Here is a 19,481-nt window from a genome sequence, read left to right as displayed (position 1 = left end):
CATTTTTTCATGTGCTTATTGGCCATTTGTATGTCTTCACTGGAGAATTGCTTGTTTAGGTCTTCTGCCCATTTTTGGATTAGGTTGTTTGCTTTTTTCTTATTAAGTTGTATGGACTATTTACATATTCTGGAAATTAAGCCCTTGTCAGCCTCATCTTTTGCAAATATTTTCTCCTATTCTGTAGGTTGTCTTTTTGTATTGCTTATGGTTTCCTTTACTGTGCAAAAGTTTACAAGTTTAATCAGGCCCCATTTGTTTATTTTTGTAAAATACTTTTTAAGAATTGAAACTTTCAGTGGAGAACAGAACAGGTAATGCCGTGTATAATTTGCAGGAGGGAGTGGTGGTAGCTAATGCAAGTTCCCAGGTCACTTCCTCCTGCTCTGCTTTTCCTTTTTCCCAAAGATTTGTGGTAATACATTGTGTGTTTTACACATAACTCTAGAATAAAGATTTCTTTTTTCATTTTCTACAGTGAGTATTTTCCCCTTTATGGATAATTCATTTTTAACTGTGATATTTACCTTTCACCATGTAGTAAATTTGATCTCTTATTTGAAATCTGCTTTTCATAGCATTAAATGCAACAAATAGACTTGAGGACAGAGCTCAAGAGGTTACTGTAGGTCAAGACAGAAATGGAAAACATGTTAGCAGCAGTAAGTTCCAATAATAAGAACTCGGAGAGGAAGACCCATTTCCGTAGTACCATGCATCTTGTTTTGTAATAGGAGATGGTTTCAGCCCTTGTTGGTTAAAAATGAAAGACTATACTAAAATAAGACACAAAAACCAAAGATTCCTGGGTTATTGGCAATTTTGCATATTGGGGAGTGTGGAGTGTTAGGATTTTATTTGAGGGGTGAAGAGGCTATTTTTTGGAGTGTTAGACAGGATACTAGGATTTCAGGTCTTGAAACTCAAATGTAATTCTGTGGCTTGTGTTTCCCATTCAATGTAGTCAGCAGTTATCACAGGGATGAGTGCTTAGGGGGAAGAAATGGAGACATCACAAAGCATGGTCTCTTTAATAGAGCTGTATGAGGTAGGGCATCTCCTAGTAGAGTGATGTACTTTGTTTTCTAATTACCTATGATACTCATGGATTTCCCAGTGGAAAACTATCTAATGGCATGGAAAGAACATTACGTTTGATTTAGATGAGCCAAGAGAAAACCCTTGGCTTTCTAGAAAGAATGGATTTAGAAGATACCGTGGTCCAAATGAGAGAATTTATTTCCAACAGCAGCAGAGCGCAACCCTGAGCTTGAAGTATAGCATGTTCATTCTAGAAAATGTGTTCCTTCTCTGATGAGCTGTGTCTGTCTCTGATAAGAAACAGGAATCATATACTGGGAGGATCCAGGTCATGCTCCCAGGAGCCCAGGCAATAACTCAGTCAGAAGCGCTCAGGTAAGCGCTGAGTGGAGAGAGTACTGTCAATCCCTGCTCAGTTAGATGGAATTGACATTGGCTTTCAGTATGGCTTTGCCTGGCAAACATTTGGAGCTCTAAGAGAAGGGAAAAATATACAAGCACAAGTCTATATTCTCAGTGTCAAATTCATTTTGGCCACTTGCTTAAGACCCCCTGGAGAATCCCAACAGGAATGAGACCCTGCTTTACCATTTAGAAAGATAGACTTCTGCTCAATGCATCAGCAGTTCTGCATGGTTGCTTCTGTCACCAATTTCTTTAATAAAAACTTGATTTACCAAGTGTTGCACTTCCTTTCTCTTGCCTAAAAAAAAAAAAAAAAGAAAAATGGAAAAATTCAATCGGGTTTCAATTGCTCCTTTTTGACTGAATTTGTCCAAGAAAATACTTTTACCCTTCAGTGAGCAAGAGGAAGACAGCATTTGGGGATGAGAAATGGCAAAATGAGGTACACAGTTGGAAATTATATGTGGCCATTACTTGGGCTCATGCCAGTCGTTACCTACATGGCTCCTCAAGTAAACTGGTTTGTCCAGTTGTGGTCCCGACACATAGAAAATGCATTCTTAGGAGAGCATTTATCCCATGGGCTTTTCTACAGTCTCAATATCATGTTACCTGGAGACTTCAACTACCTCACCAGTGGGAAGTGTGAGCAAGTCTTCCCTGGCCCCTTCTCTTTCAATACTTATCTGTGCACACAACCAAGTATTACTCTGACACTCAGATTTGTCCGATTAAACTGAAACTCTTGTTTACTTTTTATGATTCTTCTTGCCTTCCCATTTCTAACAAAGGTATCCTTGCCTTCCCAGATATTCAGTCAAATTTTCCTCAGTTGTTGAAAATGAGAGGCACTGGTTGGAGAGCCAGGATCCTAAGTGCCTTTGACTGAACTGACCTGACTCTGCTACCAACTAGTGGTGTGATCCTGGGCAAGTCGCTTCTTTTTTCCTGGTCTTTAAAACAAAGAAGTTGTACAGGATGGTCTTTAAGGTACCACGTGGTTCTGTAGCTTGATTGAACTGGGGCACATGGCCTCTCTCCAGATCTAGCTTTTAATTTCTACACCTGCTGTCAGCAGCATCCTTTCTATTCCCCAATTGCTTCTGGTCCCTACAAAGATTCCACCAAACTAATTTTGTCCTATTCATTAATTAACAATATAAATATATACGTTTAAATTAACAACTCCTCCAAAAACAGTGAACCATTAATAATAAAATTTTATAATCATCATAAAACTGTCTAAGGCATGGAAGATGGTGTAATAATTCACACCTAATTGCTTTCAACCTTGGGCCCACAAACACACTAGTTGGAGAAATGAATTCAGATACTGTAATTCATGCCAGGCCATGTTTTATTATTTAAGTCATCCGTGATACTTAAAAAAAAACCCTTTGGTGCTCAAATAATCCAGAAACGCACAATGCCACAAACTGAGTCTTAATTGTATACACAATTACATGGGAATACATTGGAATTTAAAGAAATTTCACATATATTGTCAGCCCTTCATATGGAAGATCCATCTGAATCTTGGTGTTTTCTGTAGCATAGGGGTTATTTTACATAATAATAGAAATAATTGATGGAGTATAAACAATAACCTTAATTGCAAGATTTGAGTATTCAGAAAATTCTGTGCTAAAGTAAAAAAAAAATGGTAAAGAGGTGAGCAGCCCACAAAGTGAGCAAAAATAGCGATTGGCAAACCAAGCTGTAGAATTAAATCATAATATTAAGAGCACAAACTCTGGAGCCAGACTGCTGGGGTTGAAATCCCAGTTTCACCACTGACTAGTTGTGCTTGACCTTGGATAAGTTACTTTACCTCTGCAGCTTTCAATTTTCTTGTCTGAATGAAGGGAAAGATGGTAGTACCAGGTTAAGGATTATATAAATTGATATAAGGGGATGCCTGGTACTTACATGAAGTCAAGCATGTATGTTATTAGCAGTATTATTAGGGACCATGGCATCCTTCCTTGAAGGCTTAACAGGGTGTGTGTGCTTTGTATGTACAGAGCTTGGGTCTTAATTGTTTACACAGTGCTGCTTAAGTTAGGTGGGTCTACCCTGAGGCCTGTTTGCACATGTAACATGGTCAGCTAATCCAGGGCAATTTTAGAAGCATTGAGGATGAGTGAGGGAAATAACAAATTAAAGGAAAAGAAGCAAGACTGGGGAGATATTTGTGTATTTTTAAAGTAAGCTAGCAGCTTTCAGATGGATTTTAAAAACTCAGTAATTTGGAGATTTCTCCTAGGGTTGTTAATGAGACACTCAGTATTTCTGTTTGTGAACCCTCTGTTAGAGATATACAGTGATTTTTTTTCTTTTTTAAAGAATACTTCATGCAAGGAAAGAGATGCATTTCTGTTGATTTTTCTTGGGCACACATGTGCGGTCTGCTGAGTGGGGGTCTAAGTCAGCTTTGCCGCACCCGCTGTGTGTGCTTTCCTTCTGGTCCTCTGATGTGGGAGTTCTGCTTCACTGCATCCGGAGCTGTCAGCTGAACCCAAACCTGTAACAACTGAAAACTTGTCAAAACCAAAAAGGTACATCTGTTTTTCTACGATTAGGTGACCGACTCCCACAGCAGATCATGAACAGTCAGAGAGCATCTGCCTGGACTTTGTGTCACTAACTCGACCTCTCTCTCTCTCTGGCTCTCGGCTCTTAGGGCCCAGTGAAATTGTTTGCTTTGACCAACAGCACCCATCTTCAAACAAAAGATGCTGCTTGCTTTCAACTTGAAGTATAAACCAGAAACTGGGATGAACTTGCACAAGGAAAACAACTCAGTAATACCACCTAAGGGGACGATCAGAGTTCTATGCCCAAGCCTCCTGCAGGAGGGAATTTAATTGCTCTGTGATCTCCTCGTCTGTAAAATAAAAAGACTGGCTTAGGTCACCTCCAGTATTACTTCCATTCAGACAGTCTATGTGTTCTATTAGGTTCAGGAATCTCAAAGCGGATTTATTGACAAGAGTGTCATGGGGTTATTATCTTTGTTGATTTGGTTGGAAATGTCTGACACCTCTTTTTTATGTACACTTATTTCCTATCTTAATTTTTTGGAGCAAGTATAATGTTCTAGATATTCTAATAAACAGTGGGAATATAACAGTTATTTTAAAATACACATATCCCTGCTCTCAAAATAAAGTGACCATCCATTTTCCCAATGAAAAGATCCGTAAAATGATTTAGGGGGCAAACCTTTAGGTTTGTAGAGAAAAGAGTTGTCTATTTATAACATTTGTTTATCATAACATGTAGAGTCGTATCACATAAATAATATTAATATAGAAATAGTATTTCGTGCCCTGTCACATTGTTAAAAACAGTGCTGTCCAGACTCTTTCAGAAGCATCTTTGCCATCATCAGATACATTCTCAGAATCATTACCACAGTTTGCCAGAGAGTATAATCTTCTCGCTCATCTAAATTGTTTTAATTTACATACTTTTTGAAATGTATGTCTACTGTATGCTCTCCTTGGAAATTCTATTCTAAACCACAGTTTGATAAAAGTCATTTACTCTGTGTGTGTGTTTCAAGTAGGTTTTAAAAGGCTTTTTTTTTTTCAGCATCTAACATGTATTTGGGAGAATATTCCTCAAGAACAGTGATAAATTGTGTTAAATTTTTTGACTTTTTAAAAGTTTTTTATTAATTCAGTAAGATATCCTCTATGAATATTCAGAACTAGTATTGGTTGAGATAATTATAGGATAAAATGCACTCTTTATTAAGAACAACCAGTTATTCAAAATAAAATAATTTAAGGGGTCCTTTACATATATAGGAGATCTTTGAAAAAGATTTCTAAATAAGGTGATTCTTCCCCTTTGAGAATTTTAGAACAATTCTTCACCTGTGTATGTGGGTGTATGTGGAGCTTTGAGAAAGCATACACTCCTGGTTGCGTTTATGCAGGTGGGAGCATGGGATGGCTGATAACAAAGAAATGATCTCCGTATTCTTTATAAATCCTGACCAATACAACCATTGGTCACTGGGCATATTTACCTCACAGTAACATCAGACATTGAGATAACGTATCATGCGACTTTTCCAAATGCTGCATTCTCACACATAATTTGAAGAAAATGCTGACTATATAAAATTTATGATATATCAGTGTTGCTAAAAGCAACATTTCAAGAAAAAAAAATGCAACAAGGCGCCCATCAGAAATCAGGGGTTTAAGGAAAACTGCCAAGTGAGTAAAGTTGTAGAGACACACGACAAGAAATGCCAGGGAAGAAATTGAAACAATGAGGTGAGTTTTTAATAATCATTGTGAAGACTAGTCACACTAATTTTTCAACTTTTTTTTCCCTCGACCTGTTTAACGAGGTTCATTTCTGCCAGAATGAGGGTGACTTTCCCCAGGCAAAAGGCTGCTAGTTGATTGTAAATGAATCAGTGCCCATCAGTTTCTCAGGAAGCAGCACCCCAATCAGATTGGTTATCAGGGGGTTAGATCTCTATCTTGCTGGATCTTTGTGACTCCTTCAGCTTTGGAAGGGAACTGAGCTTTCCAAGCCGAGTTGTTTGGTTTCCTCTGGAAGCACTGCAATGCCTTATTGATCCAGGTGAAGTGCAAAGTTTTCAGAAGAGACAGGCTCCCTGAATATCTAAACCACTATTAAAAAGATAGCTGATTTCAATGAAAACCTTCTGAAACACACACACACACTTCCTTATTAAACAGAGTTCCTCCAGAGTAAATGCCTCTTTTTGTTGGGTTTCGGTCACCGTGTTATGGATATCAGTGACTGTAACATTCACTGGAATACAGAGATGTTGTGAACCACAGTAGTGGCCCACCTCCATGACTGGCTCTTTTGGGTGGTCTCATTTCATGCCATGCCACCAGCTGTCCCTTCTCACTATAAGGACTTCTGGTAAAATCCTTCAACCCTCTTGTTATCTGTTATTTGCTGGTGATTATGATGGTGACTTCATGTGCCAGGGGAAGTTCAATAATCCAGCTTGGGCAATAATCCAGTGGGGCAACATTTTTTATCCTTACTCTGTTACTTATTAGTTGAGTGATACTAAGCTGGTTTCTTTACTTCTCTAAGCCTTGGATGCCTCATCTAAAAACAGCATAATAATGCCTAATCTTCAGGATTATAGTGAGATGTATAAATGTATATTAAATGAGATAAAAACAAGTTCTGAGGTCAGTGCCTGGCCTATGGTATGGGTTCTATAAATGGTAATTTCCACCAAAAAGTCCCAAACCTTTCCTTTATCAACAACAGTAAGTGAATAGTCCCCACTCTCTTCCTGCTAGGCAAAATAATAGAGCTTTACTAGCAAGCTCGACATGAGGCTTTGGGGAAAGGAACATGCTGGCCTGGTCCATGCTCTCATGGTGCTTCGTGAGTCTAGTGTAGAAAGACAGACAGGAAACAAATAATTATCCAACAAATTATTTAATTCCAATTGTCTTGAATGCTATGAAGGAGAACAGAGTGCTGTATATAAAAAGAGAGACTGTCTTGATACGGAAAGCCAGGAGAAACTTCTTTGGGGTACTGCATCCAAGATGGGGACAGAAAGACAACTAGGAGTGAGCTGGAAAGACAGATGACTGTCCTAGGCTGAAGGAGAGGCATTTGTAAAGGCTTTGCAACTTGGAATTTTAGAGAGTTGGGGAGCAGAGATAAGATGAGGGTTTGGAGCTGAGCTGAGGCTGATGTGGTACATGGGTCAGGCCTTGGGGACTATGGCTAAATTTTAGACTCCACTCTGAGAGAGATGGGGGCCAAAAAAGGGAATTAAGCAAGGCTGATAATCCAGGAGTTTGCAACTTTTGGCAAAATCTTGAAATATCTTGGTAAATAGCTATACCCTGAGCCTCCTACCACCTATAACCCCTTTGCAAATGCACTCTCCCTATTATCCTTCTCCACCCTTTGGGGTTGAGAAAGCCTCCAGGACCTTCCCAGAATTGGTTCCTATTGGTTGGTGGCCAATATCATGTAAGTTGCTAAATATATTAAATATTATTTCTGGTTAGAAGCAAGAGTCCCTCCTGCTCGAAATTTTCTCCATTACTTATGAGTTTATAGTTGTGTTCAAAGTTGTTAATGAAAACTGAAAATATTACAATTTAATGTAGTTAAAATATTTAAATGGTCTTAGGGCCATTTATCCATCTTCCCTTTCTTAACTTCCATTGTGAATTGAATTTAACACCAAGGTCTGTGGATTCTATGTCTGAAATGTCTCTTACACTTATCCATTCCCTTCCATTACCACTGATCTCATTTGGTCTCTGTCATCCCTCCCTGGGTTGCTATAATAATCCAGCAGCCCTCTCCCTGGCCAAACCACTTCCAGTGTCTAGACAGTGTCTAATGCATCGTTGGTGCTCAATAAATGTGTTTTGAGTGGATGAATAAACAAACAAATAGATTGTGAGACCATGAGCAAATGACACATACACGAATGGGTAAAAAGTGGAGAAAAAACAGCCAATTACCCTCAATTAGTGCTTCCTGAAGATTTTGGAATGTGCACTGATAAACATTTTTTATTTTATTAGTTATGTGTATATTTTAATATGTTTAAGAAAAATATTGATAGTACACTAAACTTATCTTATGACTTAGAATAAGATTAAATAAAAAGCTGAGTTAAGTTAAAATTGATTAAAATGTTAATAGTAGCTCAGTACCATTCCGATATGGTAAGTGGTGTAGATGTCATGCAGTGACTGAAGTTGGGGAAAAACTGGTGAACACAGTGCTATCAACTAAGTGTCTTTATGACCTCCTCCCTGAAGTAGTGTTGGCTTGGCTGAGTTGTCAGGGTCAAGCAAGGCTTTGAACACAGCCCCGCAGATCATGGTGGGCACCAAGCTCTTCCCATTTAAGTCATGTTTGAAAAAGAAAGAGGGAGGGAAGGAAGGAAGGAAGGAAGGAAGGAAGGAAGGAAGGAAGGAAGGAAGGAAGGAAGAAAGAAAGAAAGAAAGAAAGAAAGAAAGAAAGAAAGAAAGAAAGAAAGAAAGAAAGAAAGGAAGGAAGAAAGGAAGAAAGAAAGAAAGAAAGAAAGAAAGAAAGAAAGAAAGAAAGAAAGAAAGAAAGAAAGACAAAGACAGAAAGACAGACAGGACGTGGAGTGTGGTGAGCAGCCTCAGGTTATTTTGGGACCCTGGGGTGGGAAGGTATAGCTCAGTGGTAGAGTGCATGCCTAGCGTGCACAAGATCCTAAATTCAATCCCCAGCACCTCCACTAAATAAATAAATAAACAAAAACAAACAAACAAACAAACAAACCTAATTATCACATCCCTCAAAAAAAAAGCAAAACAAGAAGCCTGGAAAACCTTTCCACAGATTGAGAAATATAAAACAGGTTGAGTTTTATCCCCTGAAGCTGAGGGCAGTATGAAGTCATGGAAAGAGGATGGATTTTGTAGTTAGACAGATGTGAGTTCAAACACCAGTCTGTCTGTCACTTATTTGCTGTTTGACCTTGGGCAAATATTTGTGCGTCTCTGAGGTTTTTACATTAGTGGAACAGGCAAAGTCATTATGATCTTGGAGAGAATACAAGACTTCATGTAGATATGGGCTAGCATGGTTCCTAGAGCAGAGTTGGCATTTAATAAATGCAACTTTTCTTTTTAAATCCCTTAAATGTAATTTCACTTAAAAATGAAAGTAAAAATAGGGTAAAATACAAACAGATTGTGATTGTACCAGACGTTTTTCTCTGAAAAAACAAACCAAAAAAAAAAAAAAAACTCCACCAAACAATAGGGGAAACATGATGAAAAAGAAAGTAATTTTCAATGGCACTGAACTATTCCCTTGAGTCTTTAAAAATCTCTGATTGAAATGAATGAATATGCAAGTGTCACTTATTGATGGCCTCCTCCCATAAGCAGTGAACTCCTTTGAAATCATGTAGTGGTAATTGTAAAAGAAGTTACGTGCATAAAATTACTTCTCTGGTGCAATAAGGATCATAAATCAGTTCACAGTCAATCCATCTGTGACTTCTTCAGTTGTGCGGATTTCATAGATTACAACAAGAAAATAAGTTGAGGATGAATAACTGAAAGGCAGTGGAGGTGCCCTGGGCCTCTTGCTTACAGCTTGCTTTGTGTTGGAGACTGGATGAGGGTGAAAGAAGGCAATGAGCTTGAGGAGGTGCATTATGACATCAGCATCCTCTCCCTGGCCCTGTTTGGTTTCTGAGGAGAGAGGTTTGATCCTCTACATGGCAGAAAGTGTTCATCACCTGCTGGCCATGCCTCCCACTGCGTTCCTCCTGGATCTAATCATTTAGAAGCTCCTCAAGCTTGAGTGTCAACTATGAAACCCAAAGATAATTTTGTTGAAGATTTTGTCTATAATAGGAAGTTCCACTGGCTTGTCTCTAAGAGAGTAACCAGGAGTAGAGGGGTATCTGCCTTTGTTGACCTTGAAGTTCTTAACTGGCAATGAAACACCACACTTTGTTCTCAGGAGGACCCAACTGCTGCAATGCTTCCAAGTGCTTCCCTCTTGGTGGCGCCTTTAGCTAGTCATGACAGGAATATTGATCAGGAATAACCTAATGAAATATGAGTGCCAGTGGATGTGTTGGGGATAGAGCAGATCTAGTCTGTGAGAGTTATATTGGATAAGAATTGGGCCCATTAGGTGCCTCGTTGAGTATTCAGGGGAGACAATTCTTGCTTTATAAAATATGCTTTGGTTTGCCTTATGGAAAATTTATTGTTCATTCATTTGATGCACTCCTTTAAGAGGTCAACTTTGACTTTCAGTGCTCTCAGAATTTATTCTTTACTCCATTGTTCCTTGCAAACCGTCGTTATTGAATTTCTTTGTGCATTTGAGTTGTCAAATAGCCAATGCACTCTCTAAACTGCTTTATACAATTAACAGGTATTTTGTGATTCGAGCAGGATGAAAAATCAGACTTATTGGTGCTACTTATCAACACAGAGAGGACAAATGAAATTAGCCTCCTCTGTTTTCAGAAATAAAACATGCCAAAGCCAATGCTCCCACACCCATATGGGACAACTAACTGGGAAATGGTCAGATCATTAGGCTGTAATACTGTGAAAATATCTGCTGTCCATGAAAAATGTCCAGGCTCTGCTCCTTTGGTGGTGGGACTGAGAGCTTTTTAACGGGAGTGCATTTTAATAGCTAGCAAAACATGGAAGAAGGATAAAGATCGTTGATGCCATGTCTTAATCAGACATTATTGGATAATGACTAGATAATACATAAATTTTAATTCTAATGACCAAGTAAGGTTATTTTAACTACATAGTTTACCTTGAAGTAGCTTAGAAATCCTTAAAGAAAGTGTTCACAGCATCCAAAACTGATCATAGGACAAATTGTTGCTCAGTGTTGGTTCCTTCACCATTAAATAAGGGTAGCTATTAACACTGGGGTTCAGAATGACTTTCCCAGTTGATGCAGTGTGATGGCACATGACCTGCAGTTCTTATTTTCCAGTTGAGGTCCCTGCTCCAAGTATATTGAGGCAGAGTTGCCCAAAATAAGAGCTCAGTAGAAAATAGTTCAGAGAAAAGTTCCCACTTTTCAGACCGGCAAACGAGGCTTCCTGCAGTCTTGGCCTGGCTACCTTTTCAGATGTGTTGCGTGCTTTCCCTTCTGAGTCTCAGCCTCACTAGAGCATTTCCACTTCCTCAGATTCACCCCATCATTTCACCCATAATATTTCCTTGGCCTGGAATGTTTTGTCTATTTTCTCCTTCAGTTTTACTAAATGAATGCCTCCTTGAAACCTTCTCCCAGCCTCCAGTAGAACTGACCATGTTTTTCTTTGTAAATTAATGTGACCTGCTCTGATTTCTTTGCGTGATCACAGTACTATTCTACATATGATTTATATATCTGTCTCCTACAAACTTATGGAATCTTGAGGCCAGGGATCCTATCTAATTCATCTTTGTATTCTGAGCACCTGTAAAATGCCTGACATTGAATAAATAAATGAACAAAAGAGTGAATGAATGAAAAAATCCAGTGAAGCAAATATTGGCCTTATAACCCAAAGTACAGATGGCAAACACCCAGCCCCAATGCTGTATTTTCCCTTCTCTTATGCAGAACAGACTTTTTGAATTAATTATGGGCCAGTGAACCTAGATCCAGGCAGCCTATGCCTTCTGCATTTAGCTTTTTTCTTGTGTAGTCTTAGTATTTAATAAAATTATTCAGAGCAGTGGTATCCTAACTTTTTTGATTACACAAATGAGTAACCTTATTAGTAAACATAACTGGGGGTGCATCCTCTTTGGATGCTTCTGTGTATCCCTCTGGGCCACATGAGAAGACTGGTCCATATGGGCCACATCACTGGGCTCCTTTAGCCTCTGATTTCCGGTGGGTTTGGCAGGAAATGGAGGATAAGACAGAATGAGGCCAGGACAGTATTTCCCTGGCTCATACCCTGCCCAGTGGCCGTGGGTTAGCTTGCTCCCTGTCCTGAAGGCTACAGCTCCTGCCACGTGGACCTCTCCATACCTCTCCCCTTGGTTCTGGCATCTCTTCCCTCCATTTGTCCCTCCCTGTATTTACTTGTCTGGACTGTATCCTCTCCTGCTGCCTTTACTGAAGCCTGGTTCCCCAAACTGGTGTCAACTGTCCTTCTCTTAAACTTTCTTCAGTTTATTCAGTTTGCAGATAACTTCTATTTCCTGCTGAGCCTGACTGATCTACTGCCAAGGCATGTAATCATTTTTAGTGTGCCACTATATACTAATCACCATCCATATATTAAGTATTATTAATAGAGCCCAATTTCTCTTATTTTTCTGAAGGAGATGAAGTTTCAATATTTTCTTCCCACACCCTGGTTGATCCCTTTTCAGCTTTGGAAACCGTGGATTTAGAAACCAGTTATCCAAGTCTTCCTATCAGATTTCGCGGAATAAGACTCCTCTGAGTGTGGCTTTGAAGGCACAGCAAGAGCGGAGACTGGTTTCTGCAGGATTTACGTACTTAGAGAAAAAACCGTGGCCATGGGATGTGCTCACTGCTGCTGGCGTTTCAGTTCCCCTCAGAGCCTCCGAGCCAGTGCAGCCGCTGCTGGGCAGAGAGCAGTAGCATGGCTCAGTACACAGGCAGCCAGGAAAGTGAGTCTGGAGAACATTAGGCTGGGACCAAATAATGCTTGAATTGCAGTCTTTCATTTTAAAGAGATTTGTTTTTAAATAATGAATGAAGGCATCACAACCCTTTGGCTTTGAGACTTTTAATTCTTCATTCTTTACTATAGAATGCTTCCGGCCCCTGTGGCTCGGCCCAAATCAAAATCCATGTTCTAGCAATGCCTATGGACAGGATCTGCAAGCAATCTGACTGTTACTTATGGTTGATTATATTTTAAAAGGGAATTGGCTCTACCTAGTGCCTCCTGGAAACAATTGAACCGAAGTTTTGTGATTTATATTTATTTTCACAATTGTAGACACTTTCAGACAAGTGTTTACATCTCCTGTGTGTTGGTAACATAACCATAGTTACATCTTGTGTCACCTAAAAAAATTATTTCAGGGCTCTCATATGCACCACAGATTTATCTCCTTCACTCTCCAATCAGTATTATAAATAGATCTGGTCTCCTTAGCAATAGGTCTCGTGAAAGTTTTGAATAAAGCTAAATATTCTATGAGTTTTCATTGTTCAGGGCATAATATCTTGATTTCTAGGGCATTAGGAAAATTTTCTCCTTTATCATGAAGACTATGTTTTCCCCCCTACTTTGATTAAAACCTTAAATAAATATGACATAATGACCAATGGGAATATTAAGAGAGACAGCCTCATTGTTTAGGCTGTTACAATCACCTTGCTCTGACATGGCTTTTAATTTGGGACCGGAAAACTGAGAATCCAGAGTGGTATGTGGTAATGTGGTAGTAAGTAATGAATTAGCAGAGTAAACTGGGCTGAAATCAGGAGTTACTTAATACCGAGCCAAATAGTTGAAACCAGGATGGGTGTGAATTTGGGGAGAAAAAAATAGTTAAAATGATCAGGTAGGGAGAGAAAATTGTTCTGGCTACATATGGAAGAAATCCTGCCTTTTTTTCAGATCTTTAGGGGTCTTTGCTTAGGATTCAGCTGTAGGAAAGTAAGTTGAAGCAGGAACCTGATCTTTTGGTGCCTAACATTAGTAGTAGAGATACTAATAGAGTATTAGAATCTGAAAGGATGCTCTAATACTCAAAAGTGTTTGTTTACCAGTGAATTGACTGAGGACCAGAGATTTGGGGTGACTTCCACATGAAACTGGAGCACCCCACATCTGCTGGTCCCCAGGTTCAGGTAGTTTCCACCAGACCAGATGTCTTCAAAGTGTTATGCTTATGTTTTAGAGATGGAAGGGATCTGGGAAACTGTCTTGATTCAAAGGGTTCCACTTTGCAGTAGGAAAGATGCCCAAGTTATTCATTAAGTGAGCAACAGAACAAGAACAAAACCTAAGTCACAGGATTCCTAGTCTGGTGCTTTTTCCCCATGATATCAGCATTTATCCATATGCCAGATACTGTGTTAGGCACCAAAGCACAGAGACAAACACAGTAAGACCTCTGCCTTTCAAGGGAATTTTCACATATATCCCCGTATAGAAAATGTGGGTCTTCCTTCATTCCCATACATATTCAAGCTAGACAACAGGGGCTGAAAGTGCTTAAAGCACACTGTGGTGCATGATTTGGTGGAAAATAGTGAAGTGCCTTATGTGAACAATACAGTTCAAGTCCTTTAGATGTAAGTTCCATGTTGGCAGAGATTGTTTCTCTCTTATTTTTTTCTGCTGCCCCAGCTTTCCCTGGCACACAGTAAGTGCTCAGTAAATTTTGAATGAATGAATGAATGAATATCTGCCTGGTATTTAGTGTTTAATAAATGTTGAATGGATAAATGAATGAATGTACTGTGCACTGTTCTTAGGGATTATCCGGAATCTGAAATGATAATGCCAGAGGTCATAATTCATGATGCTTGTTTTATGACTGGAGACAAGTTAATTCCATACTGTAGCGGGCCCTGGAAGATTCAAGGCTCCTAAGTTTGAATCCTGGCCCTATCATTGGGTAGAGACTGACAAGAACAAATTTCCCTTTTCTCCTGGGCATGTAGCCAAACTACATTTCCCAACTTCCATTAGAGCTGGACACACCCTTGTGATGAGTTCTGACCAAAGGAATGTGGGCAGAATTATGCATCCCACGTCTAGGTCTGGCCCTAAAAAACATCCCATGCAATACTCTAATCTGCTATCTGTCTGGTGACCAGATGCAGAAATCTAGCAGCGGCCTCTGAGATTCTAGGGAAGCCTGGGTCCCTGAATCGCCCTGGAGGACCACCAACCAGACATCTTTACTGAACTGATATGTGAATACGACCTAAGCCTCTGTGTTAAGCCACTGAGATTTTGAAGTTGTCTCAACAGTTATCCTACCCTGTTCGGTCCTTTTGGACAAACCTGGACACAGCTTAGCCTCTCTGAGCCTAGGTTTTCCTACTTGCCCAATGAGGACCATAATGTAACCTGCCTCTTAGTGTTGTTATGATACTTATCAACGTGAAGCCCTTAGCATAGTGCTGGGAACATGGTAAGCACTTGATATATGTTAGCTATTATGTACTTTTTATCATCTCAAGTTTGATAACCAAAGTATAGCAATTTTAAAGATGTCTGAAAGACCATCCCATATGTTTTTCTCTCCTTATTTCTGGCTACTGAGGCCAACAGATAATCCTCCAGAACCTTGTATCAGTGAGTCTCAAATATTTTTTTAGAAATAGAACTCTTATTTTTCTTTCTAGTATGGTGTTATATATATGGATGCCAGGTAATAAAAGCAAAGCTGTTCTAGTTGTAAGAGATGCCCTAGATCTACTTGTCTAGCCTTTCCTTGGGCCTTTTGTTGGGCACCTCTACAGAATCCCTGAGCTACAGAGGACACAGTTTGAATACTGCTGCCATGGGTGAACACCCTGGGGAAGTGCAGTGTTGTACAGTCACCTAATGCGATGCCCTTATTCCCTCTCCCTACGACTGCCAATCTTCCCACTCCTTCCGTTTTCTCCCACGCCCGCTCTCCATGCCTTTTCCTGGTTCAGTGCAGGTACTGCGTGGCAGTGAGGCGGTGGTAAATATGGACTTCTTTTCCTTTCATTTAAAGTAGATTGGTGGCTCTTTTCAATAGACTATTAGAAGAGTAACTGCTATGTATGATTTAAAAGGACTCTGAACTTTGACTCTCCGCTGTGTGATCTATGGATGGCTTGAAGCCTCGGGGTCAAGGGTTAGAAGTAATGAATTTATGGCTAGATTCTGCCTCCTCTCACTTTGAAAAAAGATGGTATATTTGGAACATTAAATTATAAACATTTTTTCTTCCAGAAATGGTCTTAGAGGAGATGTACTAAATCAATATTTTCCAACCCCAATCAAACTATTGTATTATTTACCAGGGGCTTCAGGAGTGATTGAAGGGAGAAGGACTTAGGGTGAAGAAAAGACCAAAGCTCCAGCCACTGCTGCTGTGTTTAGGATTAGGGGAAGGAAAGGACAGGAGGCGGTAAACTTTTTACATGCTAGGGCTAATGCAAATAGTTAGGAAACACTGCTGATCTTTTAAAGGATCAAAAGACGTGATAGGTAGAAATACTGATGGCTACTCCTCTAAGAGGAGGTATTTCAGAGAAACTGGTCTTTTGGTGATTGTATCATCGTGACCCACGAAAAATGAAAATATCCTACTTACCTTTTTTTTTTTTTTTTTGCACGACCCCAGCCATTGGCTTCTTTATTGAGCACCAGATTTTCATCATAAGTCACCACAGGAGAGAGATTCAGATTCAACCAATCCCAGACCCAGGCCCTGATCCAGGCCCGGGCACACAATCAGAGGAGGGGCCCGGCCCTGCTGAGGTATACATGTGTACAGAAATAGGCACACAGGCTTCAGAGTATCAGTAGCTGATTTTGGAAATCATGGTCTCCCTGGAAGGAGTAAAGGGGAACGTGTCGCTTGACCCCAGAGTAGTGACGTATCCATCCACAGGGTGAGGGCTCAGAGAGATGGCCACCATGTCTTCATGCATGCTGCCCTGCCGAGGCCGGAGATGTCATCCCATAGGCTTCATAGAGCAGCTCAAGAAGCTCGTTCTTCTCATCTTCTGGGAGGAAACTGGACTTTGCTGCGTTGATGTTCAGTCTCTTAAACTCCTCTTCAGTGAAGCCCATGTCCTGCTTGGTCATCTGGTAATCTGTGTCCAGGGTAGACTTGAAGATGAGTGGGTCGTCCGTGTTGAGTGAGTAGTTCGCCTGGTCATTTTTGAACCGAACAACCGCATGCTCCGTGCCCGGCTTCCAGGCGCCGGTGAGGTAGCTGGACCAGGGGCAGACCTCGAAGTGCATGTTTTCCTGCCGCAGTCTGTTGTAAAGGGCCTCGTCCTCCAGGGTGTGGTAGCCGTGGCCCAGCCTCTCTGTCTTGAGCGTGTCCACGGCCTCTCTCACCACCTCCGCCGAGCCCGCCTCCCCGGCATGGACCGTGCGGTGAACGCCGCTCTTCACGGCCTCCTCGTAGGCCTGCACATGTCCTGGGAAGAGGCTGCTGCCTTGGATGGTCTCATCCCCAGCCAGGTCGATGGCCACCACGGTCTGCTGCTGGTACTTCTTACACAGCTCCACCACCTCGGGGGACCAGCTGGGCTGGTGGCGCATGCAGCACAGGATGGACTGCACCTTCACCCCGAAGTCTTGCTCTCCCTCCTGCAGGCCCTGGTCCACTAGGGCCACCACCTCATCCGGGGTGACGTCCCCTTCGGCCTGGTTCCAGGGGATGGGCTCCACCTTGGAGTTGGCCAGCAGGTGTGGGCTGTAGCGCATCTCCACGTACACCACTTACCTGGAATCATTCTCTGGTTCACATAAATATGTGGCACCACATAAATGTGGATATTGAATGAACTCTCAGATTATTCTAGAGAGGTTAACAGGCTAGTACCAATGCCCTTGCGTTTGGAGGCCAAGGCTGAAACAAAGAGAGTGCCTCTAAAAAGTTCATGGTTCTCCAGTGACGTTTCAGATTAGACTTGGAGTCAGGGGTGGCTGTTTTGTAAACAGTCATGCTCAGATGTTCCAACTCTAGGCAGGCCTTTCCTTTCTTACTAAGCTCTTGATTAGCCCACTCAATGCTTCCTTGGGATTATCGGGAAAAATCGGATGATTATCACTCGTCCACACTGGTCCTTATTTAGAAGGCTTTGGTAATCCACTTGCCCATGTGAAAATGCTAACGATAATTTGTGTGTGCGTGTGTGTGTGCGTGCGCGCGCGTGTGCCCAGCTGCTGTAGGTTGTACTAAGCAACATACACATGTTATTTTATCTAATGCTCATTCTGATCTCATGAGACAGTAAAAACAATTTTATAGATGAATCTGAGGCTTTGAGGTGGCCCAGCTATTATGGAGTGAGCCAGGACTTGAACCCAAGTCTGCTGGACTTTGAGATCTCCATTTAATCGCACCTTTGATAGCCACGTTCAGCAACACATAGTCCCCCTGTGTTCCCTCCATCTGCCCTAATACATAGTCTCATGAAACTTCATATCACTTTGTTTAACCACCTGAAATTCCCCTCATCAGAAATATATTAAATACATTTTTTATTAAAATGAAGCTTCTACCAGTCAGGTTAAATGGGAAGCAGTAGAAATGGGTTAAATTACATCCTTTTAAAATTAAGGCTTAACTGAGATCAGAACAAAGAAGGCATGGGAGCTGTGAGCGAGAATTGTGGTTGTGGAAGAAATCACAGCACGGAGGATATTTATGTGACTTGTCAGCCTCAGTGACATGTGGCAGTTGTCTGCTGGGGTGAGTCTGGGTATAAAATGGCAACATCGGGGCTCAGGTGGGGAACTGTGAAAGGACATGAGACGGTAAACAGGGGTGCACAAAAAAGGAGGTAGATGGAACACGAAGACAGACTCCATCCATTCTGCTGTTTTTCCAATGGCCAACTCTGCTCGCCCTGAACAGAGAGAGTGGTAGTCGGGGGGAGGTTGAAATTTTCTCTGAAGGCCATTTTACTATGTAATTCTCATTCTGTCACACAGATTGCCTTACATAGCTGTATACTAATTTTTCCCCATAGCCTACTCATATATCGTTATTCAATGAAGTAATAATGTTAAAAGCAAGACAATCTATAATGCACTTTCAATAAAACTCTGAAAAACAGTCATTGATCCTTCCTTAAGTCGGCTACCTACCCCCAGCTGCCTTATTGCTCTCATTGTAGAGGCGGTTAAATGACCAAAGATACTTAATATGTAAGTTATGAAACATTTCCACTTCCTTATTTACCACTTAATGGTCATTAAAAGAGTAGGAACATCATCCTTTTTCAGGGGATGTAAGATGGATCCTGGCTTGAATAGAGTACTCATTTATCAATAATCAATTACTCAGTTAACCATTAAAGATAATAATCATTTCCACCACACTTACAATAAAATGCTACAAACGTCAATGAATCATTATTTTACCCTAGGGCAGACCTTAAATCAATTTCTTACTACCATTCATTTTACTTCTGCAGTTGTGGTGGACATTCAAAGGGCCGAAACATAAGGAAATCCTCAAACGGCTGAATGGTTGGGAGAGGGGAAGCCTGGGAGGTGTAATCTCTGGGATCTCTGTGGATTTTATCCAGGATAACATCCAAGTGGTTCTGATCCACAGGATTTTGCCTTACTCTTCAGGTTCATTCCCATTGACCACAGGAGTCTTGATTGGGGATTTCCAATTTCAACTTGTTCAAATCCCATGAGTTGCTTTCATGCTTATTTACCAGATTGAGTCTAATATGATGTTGCCTTAAATACACAAAGTGACAGTGGGGATGATGGTGTAATCATGGGGTGGAGATGTAATATCACTCTTCAGAGGCTTCCCATTGCTCTTAAACTAAAGCAAAAGCTC

At 40.8% G+C, this 19,481-nt stretch overlaps 1 pseudogene across 1 annotated transcript; it reads right to left on the bottom strand.

Moving 5' to 3' along the window:
- Positions 1-16,417: 16,417 nt before the first annotated feature.
- LOC102541261 (adenosine deaminase pseudogene) lies at positions 16,418-18,071 on the bottom strand (annotated as a pseudogene). The gene is made up of 2 exons (XR_001460278.3): positions 18,023-18,071; positions 16,418-17,394 (listed from the first exon to the last, which is right to left on the bottom strand). The product of XR_001460278.3 is annotated as an adenosine deaminase pseudogene (transcript).
- Positions 18,072-19,481: the final 1,410 nt, after the last annotated feature.

This window comes from Vicugna pacos, chromosome 2, assembly GCF_048564905.1.
Source record: "Vicugna pacos chromosome 2, VicPac4, whole genome shotgun sequence".
In the NCBI taxonomy this organism is placed as follows: Eukaryota; Metazoa; Chordata; class Mammalia; order Artiodactyla; family Camelidae; genus Vicugna; species Vicugna pacos.
Note: the sequence above shows the minus strand (reverse complement) of the source record. Positions and strands in the feature narration are given on the sequence as shown.